The sequence below is a fragment of the Eptesicus fuscus genome, chromosome 15 (assembly GCF_027574615.1).
Source record: "Eptesicus fuscus isolate TK198812 chromosome 15, DD_ASM_mEF_20220401, whole genome shotgun sequence".
Classification (NCBI taxonomy): Eukaryota; Metazoa; Chordata; class Mammalia; order Chiroptera; family Vespertilionidae; genus Eptesicus; species Eptesicus fuscus.
In genome coordinates, this window is record NC_072487.1 from 26,820,231 (window position 1) to 26,838,864 (window position 18,634).

Consider the following 18,634-nt stretch of genomic DNA (forward strand, 5'->3'; position numbering starts at 1 on the left):
ACTAATCTGTTCATCCATCATGAGGGGCTGCTGGTCAGCCCCGCTCCACACGAGTAGGTTAGCCATTTTGATTGAAAATTCTGACCTCTGAGGGATATTGATAGCCTTATATTCATCTCATGTTTTACAAATAAGACAATGGGGCTTCCAATTACTTCAAATAAAAAATAAAACTAGAAGTATCAGCTAAAATAATAAGGGAAATCTATAAACTAAGTCTAGGTTTATTAAATAAAAAGGCTAAATGTTAATAATCTATGTGTTCTACTTAGAAAAATTACAATAGTGTAAGACTAAAGAATAATGAAATTGAGAAATAGCAAAAAGATAACAAAAAGATGAAGATGAGAAAATACACAATCACAAATACAAGTGCATAAGTGTGCACAGACTTATTTTTACACTTATAGAAACATCTATACTAGTACATTAACAGCTATAGATGTATTAGAGATATTTTTGAAGTTCAAAGAGAATATTACAAACCACTTTTTGCCTATATATTTGAAATCCTAGAGGAATTGAACATTTAAAAAATATAAGGTGCCCCCCAAAACTTATACACATATTTTGAATAATTATAAAGGCAGTGTTTACTAAAATACATTTCATTTTCAAAATTGAGCTATCAGTAATTAAAGTGTGTATACATTTTGTGGGGACACCCAATATTTATAAATTGCTGAAAGTGACTTCAGAAAAAATCAAAACCATTGCAGAAAATAATTTGGAGAGTTTATTCTCTTAGTATTTTCTAAGGCTGGTAATATTTGGTAGTAAAATTTAATAATTACTACAAATAAAAAGTATGGGCCAATAATTCTTATGACCATATATGAAAAAAATTAAGTTACAAATTGCCATACCAAATAATGCATTTTAAAATGAATAGTTACCAAATGGGTTTATAAGAAGTTAAGTGGTTTAATCTTAGAAAATCTATTATTATAATTAATCACATAAACTGATGAAAGAAAAAATAGTATATTTTTAAATAAATTTGGAAAATTCAACACCTATTCAAGATATTTTTAAAAGTAAATTAAGAAACTATTAGAAATTTAAAATAAAGGAGAAATTATTTCTCCTATAATGAAATAAAGATTAGCTACCAAAATTTACAGCAAATATCAGAGTTATTTTTGAAAGATAGGAATATTGTCATTTCTGATCAACTTCTATGATAGACTCTAGCAGAAGCAAAAAAGATAAATGAACTAAGAAGTGTTAGGTTTAGAAAGAAAAATTTAAACTGGCATCATTTATAGACAATGTGATTGCACATTTACAAATTCAAAAAAGTGGTGGACATAAGATCAATGTACTGGACCATACTTAGTAACATCATTTTCTATTCACAACAACCAATTAGAAATATAATAAAAAATAATAGGTACTAAGAAATAAATTTAGTAAGGATATATGATACCATTATGAAAAAAATTAAAATGCTATTTAAAGTATAAAACACTTTCTAAGCTATTCAATATTGAGATATGAAAAGTATATATCAGATATATAGGAGAAGATTGGGAATGTATAAATTCAATTATTCTGCCAAGTTATTCCATAAACTAGAGGCCTGGTGCACAAAATTCATGCACAGGTAGAGTACCTAGGCCTGGCTGGTGATCAGGGCCAATCGGGCCTTCCTTCTGCTGGCCAAGGCCTTCCTTCATTCCACGCCGCCCCCTGGTGGTCAGTGTACATCATAGCGAGAGGTTGAAATCCCAGTCTCTGGGTTGAACTCCTGAGGGGACAATTTGCATATAGGCTTTTATATCTATAGATTCCATGCAAGCTATCAAAGTTGCAACAGGATATTTTTTTCAGCCAATCCTAAAATTTACATGCAAGATAAAGAATTGTAGATTAGCAAAGAACATCTTAAAGACAGAAGAAAGAAATGGAGAAGAAAATTTGTACTCTGCAATTTCACTATAAATGAATATTATTGAATGCGTGAGATATGGTCAATATAAGCGATTTTATTTGGAACGCTGACTGGGGAGAAGAGAAGCTATGTTCTGTGTCTTAACGTGTAACCACTACATGTGGTATGGAATTTAACATTATTGTGAAGTCTTTGGGGAATGTGATTTGTAGTCACTGTGGCCATTTTTTATTGCGATAGTTGTGGCTGACTAGGAGATCTGGGAGAAAATTGCCAAAATCTAGTGTCTGCTGACACCCAGCTGCCTGACTAATGCCATTCTGCCTTGATTCCCATAGAAGGAATTTCTCTCTGGGATATAACAAAAATGTTATTGGTAAGAAATAATAGCTTTTGGGACTTTCATCAAGCAGTATCTCACATTACCAAATGTTTGGTCCCCTTTTTAAGGCCAGAACCCTAAACCCTGGATTATAAGAGGAGGGCAAGATGTGGAGGAGATGGATTATTCTCAGGAATTAGGACTTTGGAAATGTGCTTTAAACTCTCCTGTAGAATGAGAAGTTCCTTTGTCTCGCCTGGGGTTGGAATCCAGTGTGCATTCTCTATGGACACTTCAATTTATGTTAGTCTTACCCATTTACATCTTACTGGTAAATATGGTTATATTTTACACTTGATTAATGATCTCACCTGTCATATTCTTTTTTTTTGGCTCTTAACCTTATTAAATATCATGTTGCTTATGCTTAGGAAGGGTTTATTATATGCTCAAGCAAATTCATTGTACATTTTTCATATCTTTAAAAAATATATGCTGTTTGTTTTATTGTGAAATTTGGAAGGTCTAAGAATTGCACATTTTGTAAGTTATTTACTTTTATTTTATTGGAAGATGAACTGTGTCCTCTCATACTAAAAAAAAAAAAAAAAAATCGCTGACATCTTAATGATCACCTGGTAAAATTCTGCAGCTTGTTAAACTACATACCTATATCTTGGGATCTAAATCATACAAAGTATAGTGCAAACTAGAGAGGGAATAAATGGAAAAGAGCCAGAGTTTAGCTAATTGTGTTGTATCGTAAATCAGCAAATGAGATACAATGCTCCTTAATGAGCCAATTATTTAGGAGTCGTTTATTGCATGCGGCCCAGAGGGAGGTGTCTTTTCCAGATCTCTGAGCCCCGACATACAGGAAGTCTCCTGTATTTATACTTTGTGAGCCTCTTTGTTTGCAGATATTACAAAGGGCTCTGTGTGAGTTATTGTTACAGACAGTTGTAACCTTGAATACATAATGAGTTTGTACTTGACATAAGAATATGGGAATTGTTATCAGTATTAGTCTATTACATTGGATGGCTAGCTTGCAAGGTCAGACAGTTAAGTTTATCTTTGTCTATTATTTGAACTAAAAACAAAGTCATTTTACAGAATAACAGACTGTCTTAAAGTGACAGAGTTTATAATGACAGAGTTTACAGGACTAGAGACTATCTAATAACAGCAGAGGATTTCAAACAGCAGTTTTATACAAGATGGAGGTTACTATGCTTCAATTGGGGCAGAAGATCTATCTGTAGCCAGCAATGTTTATAAACATTATGAAAACACCATTAGAAATAACCAAGATGCCATCATCTCAAAAGAAACTTTGATTTGATCTGTACTTTATGCACTTACCCTAAAATAGGTAAAATAAATAGTGTTTGATGCACAATTGCTCCGGACACCTGCGTGGACATGCTAATTAACATCCCATAAGGCAATCCCAAGGAAGTCAGGAGGGTGGGTCACTTTTTGCTGTCAACTTTAAGACCTGGATAAGAAAGAACACATGAAACATTGGAAGAATAATCATGTTGAAAGATACTAAAAACTCCTGCTTTCTGCCAATGGGTTTTATATGTAGCCGGTAAATGTGATTCCCAGGGTGGAACTTCATAGACTCTCCAAAGGTGAGGTGATTAGACTTCAAGAGCCGAAGAAAGTCAGAACAACATGGAAACCTTCCTGACTTCACATAATAAAACATACTAATAAATGTGTCTCTTGCTGTGCTAGACTTCAGGCAACTCAAGCAAAGGACTTGGTTTTAAACACTGAGAAATATACACTGAGTGGCCAGATTATTATGACCACCCCCATCAGTACTTCCTTGTACTTCAATACTGCGGCGATTCTTCTTGGCATTGACTCCATGAGATGTTGAAAGGTGATGCGAGGAAGCTGACACCATGCCTGATGAATAGCACTGTTCAGTTCTGTGAGATTTGATGGTTGTGAAACCAGCTGCCTGATGGCTCTTTTAACTTCGTCCCACAAATGCTCAATTGGATTGAGATCTGGTAATTGTGGGGGCCACCTAAGCAAGATAAAGTCTCCCTCATGTGAAACCACTCCTGCACAATACGAGCACTGTGGCTTGGCGCATTGTCTTGTTGGAAGAAGCCATCTCCATTGGGATACACCATCAACATGATAGGATGAACTTGATCAGCAATGATACTTAGGTATGTTGTGCTATTCAGACGTTGTTCCACACGAATTAAAGGGCCCAAATCATGCCAGGAAAACATGCCCTGAACCATAACACTGCCCCCACCAGCTTGAAGGGTTGTACTCATGCATGTGGGGTGCATGCTTTCATGCTGTTTCCTTGAAATTCTCACTCTGCCATCTGCATGATGCAATTGGAAACGTGATTCATCGGACCACATGACTTTTTTCCAATGCTCGACTGTCCAAATTTATGTTCCTGTGTGAATTGGAGACATTTTATCTTGGTAACTGCAGACAGCAAAGGTGTTAGAACAGGCCTTCAGCTTCCATATCCCATAGGATTCAGTGTACGGCTAATTTGCCTACAAACATCTGGTGGTCATAATAATCTGGCTACTCGGTGTATTCACAAGGAGCTGACCATTAGGCAAAAGTTAATAACTTTTGTTTCTGAATTTCAACAGCTTAAAATGGAAAAGTAGTAAATAGAAAATACAGATAAAAATAAGAAGTGAAAAGATTAAACACAACCTTTCACTATTTCTTCTTTTACTATATCTTCTTTTGATTGAAAATTTTCAATTTTCTCTCAAAAAATTAGAGGAAGTAGATGATGGGAAAGCTACTCTAAACCCTATTAGTACATATCCTGGTTTTGTTTTTGTTTTGATCTACAGTGCCTGCCTCCCTTGTCTCCAACACACACACACACACACACACACACACACACACACACACGCATATGCACACGCACATGTACATACTCCTCCTTACCAACCATTCTCATCCAAGGAAAAGAGAAAAATATATTAAAAAGCAAAGAAAATTCTGGACTTTGTAACTGCAGCCTGTCTTTTTCTGTGTTTCTGTGGTTGTGGTTGTTGCTAGTTTCATCTTGCCAATTTCAAACTTTAAGGATTCATTGATCTCTCGCTACCCGATTTTTAAAGCAAATTTCCAAAGGAATGTTGATTTAATCCTTCAGCTTAACCACCTCTCCCAATTGATAGAGCCAAGGCAGAAAGCAGAATTAACCCTGGCACCTGTAAATCAATCTGAAGCTCCCTTCCCATTGAACACCTGGGAAACTACACACCAGAAACAAGGTACTTATTTTTAGTAGTCGGTTCCTTAAAGCATAGTGTCTGAAAATCATATTTAAATCCCTTAAATGGCACAATGGGCACCAAAGAAGATTGATACAATCATTCTTATCTCTTTGCTGAGCAGCATCAGGCAAGAACTAGTAGTAAAGATGGTGTGGAGAGAAGAGACGGTGTTTCTAAATGTTTAGAATTGACAGATCCCAAGGAAGCAACAAAGTTTCCATCTGTGTTTGCCATTTGCTGTGTCAGTTGCTAGACTCCCGGTGTGTGGGTGCTGTTGTTGTTTCTATTAGGTTGTTAAGTTCACAAACCTATTTGTTCTTGAGAAGCTGAAAGAATTCTTCATTTAGGGAGGACAGAGGGAGGAGGAAAAGCAAGTGTCTGAAGGTCCTAGGGGAGGATCTGAGGAACGGGCCACTTGCAGAGGGGTCTTGGCAGAGTCACATGCATCGTTGTATTGCGGGGCTGTTTGTGTATTGTTTCTACTTTTGATGAAATTAACAGCTTTCAAAAGGATTCTGACAATTTATGCGTGTATCTTAAGTATAAAATAATTGCAAGTGCATATGAGTTGCTTTAAATGTCTAATTTTATAATAACACTTCTGGTGAACCATTTTATTGCCTTTCTGCAAAATCTTTTAGTTGCAAATATATGAATATGAATAACCAAGACTATGACAAATGAGGACTATTATTGCACATTTCAAATGGATGTCAGTTTCTTTCTTGGCTGAATAATTCACTGGCAGGAATTGCTAAAATTCTAGAGCTCTTGTTCTAAAAATCCTTTCCTCTTAAAAATCCCAAAAGTTGCCTAAAGGTAGGATTGTAGAAGTTATTTTGAAGTTCTCCCTGGTTCTGATATAGTCTAGTTATTCTTTCCTTTGTTTAATTTTAATGTAACAGATACTGTTGTGAATTTGCAGATCATTGTGCCACGTATTGGAGAAATGATAATAAATAAGATGTGGGCATTATACTTCAGGGGGACAGACAATGAAGAAGTCACAAGTTAATCCTACCTAATAATAGACAAATATGCAAATTGACCGTACCTTTGCTATGCCCGCGATTGGCCAGGAGGCGCGGGGGGGCGGGACTCGGGGTGGCCAGGGTAGCCGATTGGGCCGGCGGGACACTGAGCTCGCGTCACCAGCGGCGGCTCGAGCTCAGCGTCTGCACCATGGCTGTGCTGCGGCACAGAAGGGGCCTCTGGGGCAGCAAGCTCATGTCCCACCACAGACCATCAAAAGCGGGGGAGCTGGGTGCCTGTCCGCTCAGGCACCAGGCCTTTCAGAAGCCTCCGCCGCGCCGGAGGCTTCTGAAAGGCCTGGTGCACCAGCGGACCGGCACCCAGCTCCCCCGTGATCGAAAGCGAAAGCGTGTAGGGGACCCTACATGTGCATGATTCAATCATGCACTGGGCCTCTAGTAAATTATAAGTACTATAATGGATTAAAACAGGGTGATTTTTATTCAAAACTGCCCCTGGAAGGTGGAAGGAGGTGAGGATCCTAATTTAGATGTGATGGACAAAGAGGCTGTAGAAATAATATTTAAACTGAGACCTGAAGGGTAAGACGTCACCCCTGAGAACTAGACTGGAAAGGCTCCAGGATCTTGGTTGTGACTGTGTCAAAGTAACATTTGTTAAGTAAGCCCTGGGGTTCCAGATGGTGAGCCAAGGTTCGACTAAACATCGCAAGGGAAAATGAGGTAGAGAAATTATTACTCACAGGTCCTGGAGGAGGTACAGGGCAGGCCTCAAGGGGCAACCCAGGGAGGTCAAGGCAGTGTTCAAGGCAGAGAGCAAGCTTGGCAGGACTTGGGGAACATGCCTTCCTTGGGGGCTTTTTGGGGAATGCTTTGGAGTTACCGGAACAAGGCCAGAGCGGTCAATGCAAACTAAAAGGAGCTGTGGGTTTTGGAAACTTAAATGTGCTCTGGGCTGTTTTGTAAGGACTTAGCACGCGGGGCTGATCACTAGCAATAGCTGCATCATAGAGAGTGACATGGGGCTGTAGGTCTTGCCCTGCAGGGTGGCAGATCCAATATCATTTTGCTTGCAAGGCCTGGGCTGCTATCTTAGAGTTTGTATGAATGTATTTGATCTGTCAAATCCGGCGCACTTAGTTGTAGTATGGAACAGGGTTGTGGTGTACAACAGGGAGGGGCTCATGGATAAGCTGTGGACAGGAGTGGAGGTAGCAATTTTGGGTATGGAAGAGGAGCTGGCGGTACTGGTGGGAGTAATGAGGGGAGTAGGGTCTCTTGTGATGCATCAGGTAGAAAGCAAAAGCTGTGATTGTAACCTCCTCGTCCACTGAGCAGCGACCATAGCAGCAAGAGATCCCTAACCTTGGGATCTAAGAAGGTCAAGCTAGGGGGATTGCAGAGAAGTGCCTCATTGTGGCTAGTGTGATTTAGCATAAATGGTTTGGCTTGCCACAAAGGTAGAATGAATTATAGTGCTGCCAGGCAGTTGGCAGGGGCCTTACTCGAGGTTCTGCAAGTGGTTTTATAGAGGCAAGGTTCATGAGGCAAGCAGTTAGCTAATCTATTTTATTTTTTATTAATCCTCCCCTGAGGACATTTTTCAATTGATTTTTAGGGAGAGTGGAAGAGAAAGGGAAAGACAGAGAGAAAAATCGATGTGAGAGAAACACATCGATTGGTTGCCTCCTGCACAAGCCCTGACCAGGGCCCTGGCCAGGGAGGAGCCTACAACCAAGGTACATGCCCTTGACTGGAATCGAACCCAGGACCCTTGTTCTTCAGGCTGATGTTCTAGCCACTGAGCTAAACTGGCTAGGTCAGTTCGCAATTTTATAAACATAGCATTCTGTAGGGTCCTCCGAGTTCATCAACTGGAGAGGTTTTGCAGCTGAGCCTCCAGGTTGGCAGTCTCCACAGCCATCCATTTCCCTCCTGGTGCAGAGGAGGTCTGGGTTGGGTGAGGGCAGAATCCCAATGACCAGCAAGGTTGGGGTACATTGTTTCTCTTGACATTCTCTTTGGTGGTGGCCTTACCTCTGAGGCATAGTGACTCCCCTGCCATGCTCTTGGGCTGGAGAAACATTGTCTGATGTGTTGTACTTAGGCCGATGGAGGCCAGCCAGGGGCAGAGTGGCCTTCCACGTAGAGACCCTTGAAGGTAAGAGTGTCTGGCTGGTGTTAAATTCTGAAGATATACACCATAAGCTACAGGCCTGGCTTAGGATGGAAATACAAGCATGGGCTCTACTGCAAGTATGGTAGGTGTGAAATGTTAGTGACGTTTGAATTTCACAACCTGTTTATGATATAAAATAGCAAAATAGCCATACAGATATACATGGTTAAAGATAAACTATATAACCTTAAAGATTCAAATTGTGTAAATTACATATTTTTTATTTTGGTTCATGAAAAATGTCATTCACCCATTTAAAACATCTTGCAATCCTGAAAAGCTTATCTTGAGCTTTCTTAGTGAAATAATAGAAATATTTGAATTTCTGATTAACAATGGGGAACTCAGTTTAATTATACCAGAGTTTAATTGTGAAGTTTTATTCAAGACATAATAGCTCAATATTCGTATATCACTACTAGTAGCCCTGCGCACGAATCCGTGCGCCAGTAGCTCTCTGCCGCCCTCCTGTAGCTCTCCGTCTGCTGCCCCTCCCTCCTGTAGCACCCTCCGCCCCCCCTCATAGCTTGCTGCCCTGCCCCCTCGTATAGCTCTCTGCCTCCTGCTTTCTTGCTGCCCTGCCCTGTCCTGTAGCTTTCTGCTGGCCGCTTGTATTTTGCTGCCCCACCCTCCTGCAGATCCGTGATCCGGTCATTACATGGTCGGTCGTTACGCCTCAGGGCATATCAGATAATTAGCATATTCCTATTATATAGGATAGTACCCTGGGAATCATCAAAACTAGCTATTTTATAACAAAAATACTTCAGTGTTGTGCTGGAGCCAGCTCATTCTGGATTGCAAGAGTGAGTTACTATCCCTCTTCCCAATTTCCTGTTCAATGACCTCACATCGGTAGTTTGAAAATGACCACACTGAGATTATTTTCTCATATAAATGGCAAATGCTACATATCAGAGTTTTTTGTTTTTCCCCCCTGGCAAGCCAGCTGTCAAACATTTGCCAGCTCACCACTGGAAAGATATAATAATTTAAAGAGGCTCAATTTTGGATATGCTCTTAAAAATGGATATTTTCATTTTTTATATTTCACATAAACAATTCATATATAACTGTTGTTTCTGTAAGAATCTGTGGTAGACTTTTGTTTTATACAGTAAGAATTTTTTAATCTTTATTGTTGAGAGTATTACAGATGCCACCCCTTTTTCCTCCCATTGCCTCTCTCAACCCGGTACCCCCGTTCCACCCCAGGCCTTCACCACCCTATTGTCTGTGTCCTTAAGCTATGCATATACGCATATAAATTCTTTGGGTATTCTCTTCCCCCCACCCTACCCTCTACTTCTGTGCCTCCTGAAAGCTATCATCCTGTTCCATGCATCTATGCCTCTGGAACTATTAAATTTGTCAGTTTATTTTGTTTACTAGATTATACATATACGTGAGACCATGGATATTTAGCTTTCTCTGACTGGCTTATTTCACATGGCATAATACTCTCCAGGCCCCTCAATACTATCTCAAAAGGTAAGAAATCCTTCTTTTTGACAGTTGCATAGTATTCCACTGTGTAAATCTACATCTTTTTCATCCATTCATCTACTGATGGGCACTTGAGCTGTTTCCAGATCTTGTCTATTGTAAATTGTGCTGCTATGAACATATGGGTACATACATTCTTTCTGATTGGTGTTTCCGGTTTCTTAGTATATATTCCTAAAAGTAGGATCACTGTGTGAAATGGCAGTTCCATTTTTAATTTTTTGAGGAAACTCCACACTGTTTTCCATAGTGGATGCACCAGTCTTCATTCCCATCAGGAATGTACTAGGGTTCCATTTTCTCCACATCCTTGCCAGCACTTGCTGTGGCATAATATACCTAATAAGAACATAAAAAATGGATGCAACTAAAATTTTAAGGAAAAGAGGGTTACATTGGATTATGACAGACAGAAAGAAATGTAGTAGTAGGAAGCCATTTTTAGCAGGGTGGCTCACGTGGAATTATACACTGACAAATGGAGCAGTGATGGATTGAGACTAACGTGGCACTCACAGACGTGGGCTTCTAACTTTCTTTTATTAGCCCTTGAGGCCTTTGTATCAGGGCTTCGCCAAAAGAAATACTTAAAATAAGTTTTGAAACCTCCTTCTCCTTTTAAGTTCAGGTTTCAGGTTAAAGCAAAGAAACACATCTTTTAGCTTATATTAGTTTTACTTAAGATATATTTACTTAAGCTATTTGAAGAGAAAAATAAACATTTACCTCTTATATCCCTGCACTCAATTTAAATATTAAATACAGAGTTTTTTCTATGTTGGTAATTAGTTGCAGTTGTTGTTGGTACTGAGTCAAATAAGGAAGTTTGGCACCTACAGAATATTTCTTTGAAATGAATAAATTTGCTCTCATAAAAAAATTAAAAAAGGAAAATGAGGGGTAGAATTGAGACAATGCATTTTTATTTTATAAATTTTAATATTTGCAGATAGTGTTTCATCTTGCTTTGCACTTTTAAAAATATATATTTTTATTGATTTCAGAGAGGAAGGGAGAGGGAGAGAGAAAGAAACATCAGTGATGAGAGAGAATCATTGATCACCTGCTTCCTGCATGTCCCCTACTAGGGATTGAGCCCGCAACCCAGGCATGTGCCCTTGACCGGAATCGAACCTGGAACCCTTCAGTCCACAGGCTGACATTCTATCCACTGAGCCAAACCAACTAGGGCCTTGCTTTGCACTTTTAAAATGCACTTTTCTAAACATTGTATGGAGCAGAAATGGTTTTGATCACTTTTGTAAAATGTTATAATATTATATTACCTCTTATGCTTCATAAATCATTTAGAAGTCTAAAGAATGCTGTTTTAATTTTAATATTTACTTATTAACACAAATGTGATAGCCTTTGAAAATGCAAACCAGTATAATGATTTTAAAATGAAGTTGAACATGTAATAGTATGAAGTAAATGGCTTATAAAGATATTTGAGTAGCTGTTCACACCAGCAAGTATGCCCTGCAAATAATTATTTAACTTTACAGGGCAATATTTTAAAGAAGATTTGATAGTATTATTTAAATAGCAGTATTAATATCCATTTAATTTGAACAGTTATCAATATATATCAATACCCCACACCTTGTAGATATTACATTTTCAATGGGTACACAGAATAATAAAGTTCAGAGAGACTTCAGATGTTATTTTTCACACAAAATTAAAGTTTATGTAAAAAAACATATGAAGTCCATATTCAAAACAGGGACTTTTATGAACTTATTATATTTTAATTTTGAAAAAAATGAACTTGTTTTAAAATTTTTCTCAAATATTTCAGCAGTGGGATATATCAGAGTAGAAATAGCTTCATGCTCTTCAATAAATTTTATTTTCTATTGTAAATACTAAATAAATTCTTATTTTTTATTTTCTTTGGGGGAAATGTTAACTTCATACTAAAAATACACCATATAGCTGATTATTGACTTTAGTTTGTGCTAAGAAAAAGAATGTAGCTATCTATAACATACATGAGAAATACAGAATTAAAACATTGTCAAAGTGTAACAGTACATGAGGATGGATTTTTCTGACTTTGTTTCAGCTGAGGCAACTAAATGAGAATATAGAATACAAAATGAATATAAGCTAGGTCTGATCCCCCAGTTCCAAATTATCAAAAGGATCTTTAAGTCTCTCAATCCTTAGTAAATCAGGTATCCAACTAATGAGTCAGAGAAATGATTTATGAGGAGTCAAGTTATACTTTAGTAAAGAAAAAGAATGCTTGTTATTTTTTTCCGACTCATAGATTAAGCCAACTTCTTTGTTATTCAATATTTTCTAGCTCGTTTTATTTTACCCAAAATTTAGCATATTCATTGCTAATGCATATTTTCATGGTAACTTAGATATAACCATATGATATTCAAAAATGTTTTTGCTTTATCATTCATTCTTATATTTTATACATTCAATTTGAAAGATTGATTTTGACAAATTTATTTTAGTAAGTAATGGTTGGTAGTAAAAACTATGTTTCATTCACATTTTTAAAGGGTACTTTTACTGGGTATAGAATTCTGGTTTGAAAATTATCTTTTACCAGTCAATTCAAAATACTATTTTACTATTCTATTCCAATTTTGCTAATACTAGGATAGCTACCTATTTAAATACCACATTTTGAGTTGATCTGCCTTTTTTCCACTTTTAGTATCTCTTCTTATTTTTGGTGTTCAGTTATTATTATAATGTTCTAGGTATTTTTTGTTGTTGTTATTGTTTTGTTTTTAATTCTGCTAGGGATTTATTGGACTTCTGTGTCTGAGGTATTGTGTCATTCAACAATTCTGTAAAGTTTTTCCTATTATATGCTTAAATAGTAGCTACCGTATTTTCCAGTGTATAAGACGACTGGGCGTATAAAATTTTCCTGGGTTAAAAAGTAGTCTTATAAGCCGGAAAATATGGTAATTGTAACAGGAACGATGGAACAGAGGGTGGGGATTGTTTCAGAAAAGGTACAGTATTTTCCGGTGTATAAGATGACTTTTTAACCCAGGGAAATCTTATACGCCCAGTCGTCTTATACGCCGGAAAATACAGTATATTCTTTGTACTTCCTCCTTCTAGAAATTTCAATATATCCTATATAATAAAAGCCTAATATGCTAAGTGTCCAGTCTACCAGTCCGTTCAACCAATCAATGCATAATAAGCTAATGATATGCTAAGGCTCACCTTGACTTGCACTGGCCACAGGGGGCAGATGCTCCGACTGGTAGGTTAGCTTGCTGCTAGGGTCCAGCCAATCGGGACTGTGTGAGACAAGGCAGACACACCTTGAAGCCCTCCCACTGTCCCTGGCCAACCTTCTGCATCTCTCCTCGGCCCTGATCATGCACCAGTGGGGTCCCTCGGCCTGGCCTGTGCCCTCTCACAATCCAGGATTCCTCAGGGGATATCGGAGAGCTGGTTTTGGCCTAATCCTGCAGGCCAGGCCAAGGGACCCCACTGGTACACAAATTCGTGCACCCGGACTCTAATATAACATATTATTGTATTATCACCATGTCATATCCTCCCATAAACTCCTCATCTCTTCTCTCTAAACTGAATAACATACAACTTCTGACTTTTTCAGTTGTGTCTACACTGAAATTTAACACATTTTACTGAATTTTTAAAATCAGTTATATTTTTTATTTCTAAAATATCTATTTGGTGATTTTAAGTGTACTTTACTGATTTAATACTTTAGGTCCTTGCTCACTATTTCTAATTGTTCTTGAAATATAACAATTGGTTTATTAATTTTGATATCAAAATCTTTGTGACTTTAATACTGCTATTATTTCTGCTTGCTTTATACCAAATCCCAAAAGAAAATAAGTCTGATGCGTACTTTTTGTTAGGAACAGCTGCTATAAGATGCACTTGGAGTTATTCATTAATAACAGGTAAAGCCCTAACTGGTTTGGCTCAGTGGATAGAGTGTTGGCCTGCAGACTGAAGGGGCATGGAAGGACTCCTGGCAGAGGGGCAAGGACCTTCACCCCTGAGGCGGGGGTTGAGGGGTGGAGCCACCTCAGTGAAGGGGTGCTGCACTGCAGGGTACTGGACTGACTGATGTGATTCTGAGAAGCTCCCAGTGCTAATGGGCCTCGCTCAGGCGGCCTTCACACTTCAGAGGCAGTGACTACTGCTCCTGCCTTGACCCAAAAGCAAGCTCGCTACACCCTGCCCCATAGCAGAGCATGCCTAGGCAGTGAGTGGGAAGCCTTCCACCTGCTTCGGAGAAGGGGGGGGCAGTAAAGAATGGGAGGAGAGGAAAGAATGTGGAGCATCCACAATGAAGAGGTGCTTGAGAAAGAGGCTCGGAAACCTGACTGGAAGGTTTGTTCTGTTTGCTGGGCCGCTGCCCCTTAGGAAGCGCAAAGAGCATGGCTCTGAGGGCTTCCTGTGTGCTCTGAGGGCTTCCTGAGTCAAGTTCCACAGCCAACTGGAATTGGCCTCAGTTTCCTGGTCTGTAAAATGGATGAAGCGTGTCCCAGTGCCTTCACTGAGCTTTGATGGCCAATTGAGATACTATATAAAGAAAATGAGGGAAGAAGTGAGAAAGAAAAGGAAGGACAAAAAACACAAAAGAAAGATTGAAAGGAACCTGTAAACCCATTGTCACTTAAATAGGGAATATAGTCAGTAGTGTTGTAATGATGGTATGATGCCAGGTGGGTACTTGAAATATCGGGGAACACTTTGTAAAGTATATGATTGTCTAACCACTATTCTGTAACTAATATAAAACCTGAAACCAATACAAAATAATGTTGAATGTAAAGAAATGAAAATTGGAGTGAAATTTTTATAAATTTCAAAGTTTAAATAAAAGCTGTAAAGGAAGGAAGGGGAGAATAAAAAGTGTTTTTCATTTTGCCACTTCATTAAAAAGACAGTTGTCTTTATGTGGTGCTTTTATACTTTTCTAAATCATTATCTCATTTTAATTTCCGGGCAACTTAAAGACAAGTATTCCCTCCACTATTCAAAGAAAGGAAATCTTGGTGTCTGGTCCTAATGATTCAATCGTCAAGCCCTTATTGTAAAGCAGGGTTAGTAAAATTTTCTGTGCAGGGTCATATCTATACTAATAAAAGCCTTGGGGGTGATCAGGCCAGCAGGGGAGGGTATTTGGGGGCAATCGGGCTCGTAGAGGAGCAGTTAGGGGGCAATCAGGCCCGCAGAGGAACAGTTAGGGGTCAATCAGGCCAGCAAGGAAGCAGTTAGGGGGCAATCAGGCAGGTAGGTGAGCGGTTAGGAGCCAGCAGTCCCGGATTGTGAGAAGGATGTCCAACTGCAGGATTAGGCCCGATTAGGAATCGGGCCTAATCCTGCAGTTGGACATCCCCCGAGGGGTCCCATATTAGAGAGGGTGCAAGCTGGACACCCTCCCCAGTGCACGAATTTCGTGCACCGGGCCTCTAGTATATATATGTATAATCAAAGCAGGTCCCTGTATTCTCTCAGTTTCCCAGATGGCGATAACCTGCTGCTACACAGGTGACATGCATGACATGTATATGACAGCTAGCATTCATTGCTGCTAGTTTGGGAAATTATAGCTATTCCAATGCCTCACCGACATTAAATTTGGGATAATAAGCAATGTAGGGAATTATCTTTATCAGCAGATTCTAAATTGATTATCTTCCAAATAATCTTGGATTACTTAAAATGAATTGCTAAAATATTGTGCACAGCACCCCAAATCAAAATACAACAACAAAAGTATAATTCCATAATGGTAAGATATTCTTCCCCTGTGGTTGTAGCTCTGTTTTGTTTTTATTGTTTTTGCTTTTAATCTGGTGAAGGAAGAATTCACTGTTCCGGAATTCTGGAGAGGAGACAGTTATTGCCAGTGGCAGTATAGAAATAAAGATAATTTCAAACAACAGCAGGCTTTCTTGCACATTCTTTTCCATTTCATTAATAACATGGTCCATAAAGAGCCACGCTTTGCGAAGCTGAGAGTGGGGATAGGAATTCCTCAGAAAGAGCAGACATCTGTGCAGATGATTAACATTTTTCAGACGCACCATTCTCCTTTTTTCATTGGCTTCTTAATGAAATGCTGATGGAAGATGAGGCAATTATTAGCAACATCATCTACCAGACACCCTGTTTTCTCTGCTACCATGTGTTTGTGTTTTTTTATTCCCATGCTGAAAGGAGTAAATTTTCTGCACATCTCTGAACTATGTTGAGAAATTTATAGCAGCCCTAGATCGTAAAGGATTCTGTCAAATATCAGACTGGTGTAAGTAAGGGCTGATCTGTTTCCTCCCCTACTGTATGTGTCTCTCTTAGAACAGTCCCTGGCATCTAATGTGTGTTTATCAAATGCTTTTTGGATAAATGAATAAATATGGTTCAACCCTTTTAGTTTCCAAAATCTCACACTTCTCACTAGCTCCATTGTTACTACCCTGATTTAAATGCTGGGAGCTCCTACCTGGTCTCCATGCTTCTCTCTTTCTTCTCCATATCCTGTTTCTATCACACCGACCGAGTGAGCCTTCTGAAAACAAGTCACCTCATGTTACTGCTCTGCTCACCACCCCTCAATGACACCTTATCTCATAGACCAGTGGTTCTCAACCTTTCTAATGCCGCGACCCTTTAATACAGTTCCTCATGTTGTGGTGACCCCCAACCATAAAATTATTTTCGTTGCTACTTCATAACTGTAATTTTGCTACTGTTATGAATCGTAATGCAAATATCTGTGTTTTCTGACCCTGCTAGCCGTTCTCAACCTTTCACGACCCACAGGTTGAGAACTGCTGCTGTAGAGCCTAAGACCATCGGAAAACACAGATATTTGCATTACGATTCATTAACAGTAGCAAAATTACAGTTATGAAGTAGCAACGAAAATAATTTTATGGTTGGGGGTCACCACAACATGAGGAACTGTATTAAAGGGTCGCGGCATTAGAAAGGTTGAGAACCACTGTCATAGACATAAAAGCTAATGCACCTGCCAGTCCCTTTCTAGCCTCAACCCTATGCACCTCTCTGACATTACATTTTACCACTCAGCTAGTTCTTTTAATCAGCCCCGGTGACTCTGGCCTCCCTGCTGTTTCTTGAACCAGACAGGCACATTCTTACCTCAGGGTCTTTGGACCCATCTTCCCCTTTCTGGGGAACTCTTCCTCCAGATTCCTGGCTCTATCATTTTCTTTTAAGGTCTTTGCTTAAATGTTCCCTTTTCAGTGAGACCTTCCATGACTACCCTATTTAAAAGTGGAACCCCTGCCCATGCCAGCACTTCATGGCAATTGTTACCCAATGACATTTTTAAAATTGTTTTAACTGTTCCTTTTCACTAGAAGTACCTCGAGGGTGAGAATTTTTATCCATTTTGTTCAGCTGTGTCACCATGGACAGTAGCATTGCCTGGATGTTCAATAAAAGGCTCTCAGTAAAAGAACTGGAAACATAAATTGATGAGAAAATAGAGGCCCAGTAGGGTTGAGTGATTTGCCAAAGTCCCCTTTGATTGCTGATGTAAAAACCTCATGAAAATCTCAGAGGCTGTGAAGCAGGTGGGACCCAGACCCAGTTTAACATCTTGAAAGTGGAATGTCTCTGCTCACAGATATTTTTAGGAAGTGTGTCACAGAGATGAGGTGTGATGGAAGATGAAATACTTTACTTTCTTCTCTATTTTATCAGGAAAGAGATGTACTCTTTATGACACTATTAGAACTTCAACACCAGGGAGGAATGCTGCTTATAAGAACTTTAGGAATTTGAATCAATCTTAACTTGATTATCACTCTAAGAGAATTTTAAGGATAATACTCCCAGAATTTGACTTTGTAGACATAATCTTCTATTTTGTTTTGTTTGTTTTATATATTTTTTATTGTTGATTTCAGAGAGGAAGGCAGAGAGAAAGAGAGAGATAGAAACATCAATGATGAGAGAGAATTATTGATCGGCTGCCTCCCACACGGCCCCTACTGGGGATCGAGCCCGCAACCCGGGCATGTGCCCTGACCTGAAATTGAACCGTGACCTCCTGGTTCATAGGTCGATGCTCAACCACTGAGCCATGCTGGCCGGGCTCCAAATTAATACTTTAACTGCCTAAGTAAATAAAAGTAGAAAAGAACAGTATCTAAAATAAAGGTTATTCATATATTTATTTATGTCTGCGATACACGATTTTCCAGCTATGTGAGATACACTTGACATTTAACACAGTGTAAGTTTAAGGTGTACAATGTATTTGATAGACATATATTGCAAAATGATTACCATTACATCATTATCTAACCGGACCATCATATCATATAATTATCTTTTTTTTTTTCATGGTAAAAACATTTAAGATCTACCCTCTTAGAAACGTTCAGGTATATCATAAAGTATTGTTAGCTATAATCACTATACTTTACAACTCTT